We start from the raw sequence: 6,946 nt of genomic DNA, 5'->3' as shown, positions 1-6,946 counted from the left end.
GCTCAAATGGTAGAGCGCCCGCATTGCATGCGGAAGGTGCCGGGATCGATACCCGGATAGATTTTTCCTCCAAAAGACAAAATTCAACTTATTTTGTTGAACGTTTTAAAAATAGTATATAGTATTTTAAATTGTTTTAAAATGACAGTAAATGTAGCGCATTGAAATCTCCTTTTTTACTTTATGTAATTTTTGACAAATGCTGGAAATCCGTTTTCTAAAATTATGAGTCAGTATTCTCGTTTTGAAGAAAAACAATTGATCTACTTCATGACGTATTCAGGGGAATTAGCTCAAACGGTAGAGCGCCCACTTAGCATGCGGGAGGTACCGGGATCGATACCCGGATTCTCCAAGGAAATCAAACACATTTTTGCTACTCATTGCAACATTTTTTTGTATTTTCTCTTCTTTTTGCTGGTCTTTTTCCCCTTCTTATCTACTGTTACTGTTATCTCTGCGGGTAGAGTGCCATCATTACTTCTTGATATGAGTCGCCTGCTGTACTACTGTCACTCTGATATCTCCTGGCACTAGAACAAAGGTCCTTTGTCGTTTATTCTCTGTCTCCGCCGAGGTAGGCCGAGATAACGACTCCACGAACTGAAAGGAGCTGACCGAAGGGCCAAGGTCTTGAGTTCAACCCTTACCCAGACCATTACCAATACTTCTTCTTCTCTACCTGACAGCAGGACTTCATTTTGTTTTTTGGATTTTGGTTTTGCAGTACGAATATCTAAGGCGTTGATCGTAACAAACGATAAAAAGAAAGACATAACCAATTTTGGATTCTCTTTTATTCAGTTTCTAAAATACTATCGATTATCTCATTACTTACAAATTTGTTATCTGAAGTTACTGAACAGGCTATATTAAGGACAGGAATTATTTTATAACCAAACCCAAGAAAACTTTGTTTGGGGAGTTAGCTCAAATGGTAGAGCGCCCGCTTAGCATGCGGGAGGTACCGGGATCGATACCCGGATTCTCCAAGATACCTTTTCTTCTCATAAGAACACTGGGGCTTTTTCTTAATTTTCTAGTTTTTGTTGTTGTTCCTTTCCTCTATATTTTATTTTTTTTTTTTGCGACAAGCCTACGGTAGAAATCCAACTTATCCGCAAAAATCATTCTATTGCTGCTCTATTCTCACTAAAACAAATGTCCAAGGTCGTTCCCCGATATATAACGGATCTGGTTATCCTGCTGAACTAGCTTCAAATTGTCATGTTCTTTTTGTGTCAGTATTGTCTGTTTCTTTTCATGTTAAAGGGATTACTGGAACATCACCGCAGCTGATGATCTACTAGATACCGTAATATCGATCGTATAAATCTTTAAATCTACTTAATCACAGTAATTTCACTCATAAGTTTCTATCAGCATGCGCAGTTCATTCTGGGGGATTAGCTCAAATGGTAGAGCGCCCGCTTTGCATGCGGGAAGTACCGGGATCGATACCCGGATTCTCCAAGGCCAAGTTTTTTGCAACAACAGTAACTTTTTTTTGTCTTTTCTTTCCTTTTTGTAGTTCTCTTTTTCTTATTTATCTGCTCATAGAACGCGGGTAGTACTAGTGTGTCATGACTTCCTGCAGAAAATCACTGTATTCCAGTCACTCTGCTCTCTACTGGCACACGCTAAAACAAAGGTCCTTGTCGTTCACGCTCAGGCTATCTCCAGCAGCCGAGGATGGCGAAGATGACGACCTTGGAGTGTCTGATGTCTCGGGCAACGTGAAAGAAAATAGTTTTGCGAACTGCCACACGCTCATTCAAATCCGGTCCTGCAGTAGACTACAAACTAATCCGACTTCTATTTTAACAAATGCGTAGCATGAGTTGGTCCGTTAGCTCAGTCGGTAGAGCGTGGTACTGATAACGCCAAGGTCGTGAGGTCGACCCTCACATGGACCACGACGATTTATTTTTTTTCCTTTACTTTTGTTTTTTTTTGTTGTTGTTGTTTTGTTACGTGATTCAAAAACATTTTAAAGCTGATGTTCGTCTCTTTTTTTCAGCAAACGCCTCGAGGAAAACACTGAGAGCAATACCTGGATCTTAAACGCAGGCTACAAAGTGGCTGAACTAGATTACAATTCCCATGTTCTATTGAGTCAATATTCTCTGATTGAACGGAAAATTGAGATACTTTAAATCTATTCAGTTACACCAACTGCAGTCACTACTTTTAAATGGCAAAAGCGTATTCCGGGGAATTAGCTGAAATGATAGAGCGCCCGCTTCGCACGCGGGAAGTACCGGGATCGATACGCGGATTCTCCAAGGCCAAGTTCTTTGCAACAATAGTAACATTTATGTCTTTTCTTTCTTTTTTGTAGTTCTCTTTTCCTCATTTACCTGCACATGACTGCCTGCACAAAATTACTGTATTAAAGTAGCCTACAGCACAGGCGGATTAGCGGGTTCTAGCGCAATACGTTCGTGTATCGCGCTAGAACCTGCTAATACGCCTGTTCTGCAGGCTAGTATTATAGTCACCGTGCTATCTACTGACACTAGAACAAAGGTCCTAGTCGTTCACCCTATATCTCCAGCAGCCGAGGATGGCGAAGATGACGACCTTGGAGTGTTTGATGTCTCGGGTGATATGAAATCCCGAAAGAAGTCTAGCGAACCGCCAAGCATTCATTCTTTCTCGAAATTAGATGATAACATTTAAGATGATTTAAGAATCCAGTCTTGCAGTATTCTAGAAGCTAATTTGTAACAGCAAATTGTCCGTTAGCTCAGTCGGTATAGCGTGGTGCTGATAACGCCAAGGTCGTGAGTTCGACTCCCAGACGGACTACGAATATTTAGTTTTATTATTTTTGATACGTGGATTCAAAAAGATTTTAAAGCTGATATTCGTCTCCTTTTCTTTGCAAACTCCTTAAGGACAAACTTGAGAGGATTACCTGAATCACGAACACAGCCTGGCTACCCTGTCTGCACTTACTTACAACTCTCATGTTCTTTTGAGTCAGTATTCTCTGTTTGAACAGGAACTTGAGCTACTTTAAATCTATTCAGTTACAGCGATTGGAGACACAACTTTCAAGTAGTTAACGTATTCCGGGGAATTAGCTCAAATGGTAGAGCGCCCGCTTAGCATGCGGGAGGTACCGGGATCGATACCCGGATTCTCCAAGGACAAGTTCTTTTTTTCCTCTCGTGACAACAAAGATATTTTAATTGTTTTGGTCTCTGCTTTTTTTTTCTTGCTACAGGGACAAACCATCACTGGAGGTGATAATTTACTAGACACCACAATCATAAATCCCGTAAATCTTTAAATCTAGTTCATCAGAGTAATTTCACTCATAAGTTTCTATTCGGATGAATGTGTTCTGGGGTATTAGCTGAAATGAGCGCCCGCTTTGCATGCGGGAAGTACCGAAAGCAATACCCGGATTCCCCAAGAAAAATAGTTTTGCTACCCATGGTAACATTTTGTTTGTTTTTTTGTTTTTCTAAGCAGTTATTTTTATCTGCAAATAAAACGCGGGTAGTGTACCATGACGTCCTGTACAAAATCACTGTATGCCATTCACTCTGCTATCTACTGGCACTAGAACGAAGGCCCTTGTCGTTCACTCTCTTTCTTTAGCAGCCGAGGATGGCGAAGATGACGACTTTGGAGTGTCTGATTACTCGGGTGATATGAAAACCCGAAAGGAGTCTAGCGAACTGCCAAGCAGTAATTCTTTACCAAAATTAGATGGTAACATTTTAACTCCGGTCCTGCTGTGGATTACAAATTTGTCTTTTGTTTAACACTTGTATAATACCAGTTGGTCCGTTAGCTTAGTCGACAGAGCGTGGTGCTGATAACGCCAAGGTCGTGAGTTCGACCCTCACACGGACCACGAAAATTTGGTTTTATTTTTTTGTGATAGGTGGATTGAAAATCATTTTACAGCTGATGTTCGTCACTTTTTCTTTTTCCAGGAAACTGTTCTAAGGACAACCCGAGAGTATTTCCCGAATCATAAATACAGGCTACCCTGCCTCAACAAGCTTACAATTCTCATGTTGTTTTGAGTCAGCATTCTCTGTTTGAACAGAACGTTGAGCCACTTTAAATCTATTCAGTTACAGCAAGTGGAGTCATAACTTTCAATCACTAACATATCCTGGGGAATTAGCTCAAATGGTAGAGCGCCCGCTTAGCATGCGGGAGGTACCGGGATCGATACCCGGATTCTCCAAGGACAAGGCAAAAATCGTTTTGCTACTCATGGCAACATTTTTGTCTTTTCTTTTCTTTTTGCTGGTCTTTCTTTCCTAATTTATCTCCAGTTACTGTTACCTACGTGGGAAGAGTGCCATGGCTCCCTGCACAAAATCACTCGACTATAGTCACTCTGCTATTTCCAGGCGCTAGAGGAAAGGTTCTTGGTTATTTGCTGTCTGTCTCCGGCAGCCGAGGAAGGCCAAGATAACGACCTCGCGAACTGAAAAGAGAAGACCGAAAGGCCGAGGTTGTGTTTTGAACCCTCACAAAGACCATTACCAATGATACTTTTTCTCTACTTGACAGCATGACTTCACGTTTTGTTTTTTAGTATACGAGTATCTAAGGCATTGGCCATCTGCTATTCAAACATTGTGTTTGGGGAATTAGCTCAAATGGTAGAGCGCCCGCTTAGCATGCGGGAGGTACCGGGATCGATACCCGGATTCTCCAATGATACTGTTTTTTTTTTATTCTCGTGAAAAAATGATATTTGCTACGCAGCTAAATATTGTTTTTTTAAATAACGTGTTTTTGCTGTTGCTTTCTTTCTTTTTTTACATCTTTTGTCAGAAGCCAACCGTTTAGACACCCAAGTAGATTTTCCTAACGTTTTACGCCAAAAAGCACTCTATTGCTGCTTTTCTTTTCACTGGACAAATCTCCAAGGTCGTTCCCCGATATATAACGGATCTGATTACCTTGCTGAACTAGTTTAAAATTGTCAAGTTTTTGTGTCAGGATTGTCTGTTTCTTTTCTTGTTAATGGATTAACCCATCACCGCAGATGATGTTCTACTAAATACGGTAATATACATCATGTATATCTCTAAATCTACTCAATCACAGTTCTTTCACTCATAAGTTTCCAATGGGGGGTGTATTCTGGGGAATTAGCTCAAACGGTAGAGCGCCCGCTTTGCTTGTGGGAATTACAGTGATCGATACCCGGATTCTCTAAGATAAAGATAATTTATTTGTCTTTTTCTAAATGTAACATAGCTAAATGAAAAAACAGTTGTTTGCTGCTATCTGAATAGTTTTGACGAACTAAGAATATAAACTAGATCGTAAGTTCTAAGTTCAACTCGTGTATGCAATGAAAACTGGTAATAAATGTTCACGTTGTTGGATTGTTGCGGTGTTTTTCACTCCGAAATACAAAATTCAGATCTACAGTAATTCTTTAATGTTATCTGGTAAATTACCACTTCTTGAATAATTTTAAAATAACATTTTTAAGTGTTTTAAAATCACAATAAAGGTAGCGCGTTAATATCTTTTTTCGTTTTCAGCAAAATTTGTCGAAAACATGGATATAGCTTCGCATTATCAGTTTATTTTATTACATAGCCTTATTTTCATCAGAATACCTGTTCAATGGGGGATTAGCTCAAATGGTAGAGCGCCCGCTTTGCATGCGGGAAGTACCGGGATCGATACCCGGATTCTCCAAGATGAAGATTATTTTTTTGTCTTTTTGTCTTTTTTGCGATTCTTTTTTTCTCATTTTTCTACTCATAAAACGAAACTAAATGTGACATAATTAAGTAAAAAAATAGCTGTTTGCGGCTAATTGAATAGCTTTAACGAACTAAGAATATAAACTAGATCACAAGTTCTAAGTTCAAGTCGTGTGTTTTTTTGTTTTTTGTGTTTTAATGTTCACGTTGTTGGAATGTTTCGGTGTTTTTTACTTCGAAATACAAAATTCAGATCTACAGTAATTCTTTAATGTTATCTGGCAAATGATCAGTTCTTGAATAATTTTAAAATAGCATTTTTAAGTGTTTTAAAATCACAATAAAGGTAGCGCGTTAATATCTCCTTTCATTTTCAGTAAAATTTGTCGAAAACATGGATATAGCTTCGCATTATCACTTTATTTCATTACATAACTTTACTTTCATTAAAACACCAGTAAAATGGGGAATTAGCTCAAATGGTAGAGCGCCCGATTAGCATGCGGAAGGTACTTGGATCGATACCCGGATTCTCCATTTGTTTTTTTTAAGATAACAAAAGCTCAATTTAAGTTTCGATTCTAATTTGCCAGTACATGACTTGAGACTGCTGCAAAAGTAGAAGAATCGTTTTATCGAAAAATCGATAACGTTCGAAAGTTCAACTTCAGTTGCTATTACTGAAGTGATTTAAAGTAGCTCAATTTTCTATTCAAACAGAGAAAACTGACTCAAAACATTAGAATTGTAAGCTAGTTCAGGCTGGGTAGTCTGTGTTCATGATTCAGGTATGTAATGCTCTCAGAGTTGTCCTTAGAAGAGTTTGCTAAAAACAGAGAGACAAATATAAGCTTTAAAATGTTTTTGAGTCACCATACCATATAAAAAAAATAGTCGTGGTCCGTGTGAGAGCTTAAATTCCACAACTGCTTAAGTTGTGCGCATAACTCCCATGATCAATCATGTCTTCATATCTTTCTCCGCAGTTCAAATAAATGAATTTTCATATATACACTTTTATTCTTCACCTTCTAGGGTATATTACGAACTCACAAAGTGGACAGCTCCCAGTTAACTAGATGATCAATCATGTCTTTATATCATTCTCCGCAGTTCAAATATATGATCTTTCATGTATACACTTTTATGACAATTTTAAGCTAGTTCAACAGGGTCATCAGATCCGTTATAGATCGGGGAACGACCTTGGACTTTGTTTCAGTGAAAAGAAGAGCAGCAATAGA

At 38.8% G+C, this 6,946-nt stretch overlaps 4 non-coding genes across 4 annotated transcripts; all 4 read left to right on the top strand.

The window, feature by feature from the left end:
- The first annotated feature begins 919 nt into the window (after window positions 1–919).
- Trnaa-agc (transfer RNA alanine (anticodon AGC)) lies at window positions 920–992 on the top strand. The gene has a single exon. It is a non-coding gene; the product is annotated as a tRNA-Ala (tRNA).
- Window positions 993–3,079: 2,087 nt separating this feature from the next.
- Trnaa-agc (transfer RNA alanine (anticodon AGC)) lies at window positions 3,080–3,152 on the top strand. Its single transcript has one exon. It is a non-coding gene; the product is annotated as a tRNA-Ala (tRNA).
- A 988-nt stretch (window positions 3,153–4,140) lies between these two features.
- On the top strand, window positions 4,141–4,213 carry Trnaa-agc (transfer RNA alanine (anticodon AGC)). The gene has a single exon. It is a non-coding gene; the product is annotated as a tRNA-Ala (tRNA).
- A 406-nt stretch (window positions 4,214–4,619) lies between these two features.
- Window positions 4,620–4,692, top strand: Trnaa-agc (transfer RNA alanine (anticodon AGC)). The gene has a single exon. It is a non-coding gene; the product is annotated as a tRNA-Ala (tRNA).
- The last annotated feature ends 2,254 nt before the right edge of the window (window positions 4,693–6,946 follow it).

This window comes from Orbicella faveolata, unplaced genomic scaffold (genome assembly GCF_042242905.1).
Source record: "Orbicella faveolata isolate gen_17 unplaced genomic scaffold, um_ofav_v1 contig_35, whole genome shotgun sequence".
In the NCBI taxonomy this organism is placed as follows: Eukaryota; Metazoa; Cnidaria; class Anthozoa; order Scleractinia; family Merulinidae; genus Orbicella; species Orbicella faveolata.
The sequence above is the reverse complement of the archived record's forward strand: the minus strand, read 5'-3'. Positions and strand labels throughout refer to the sequence as shown.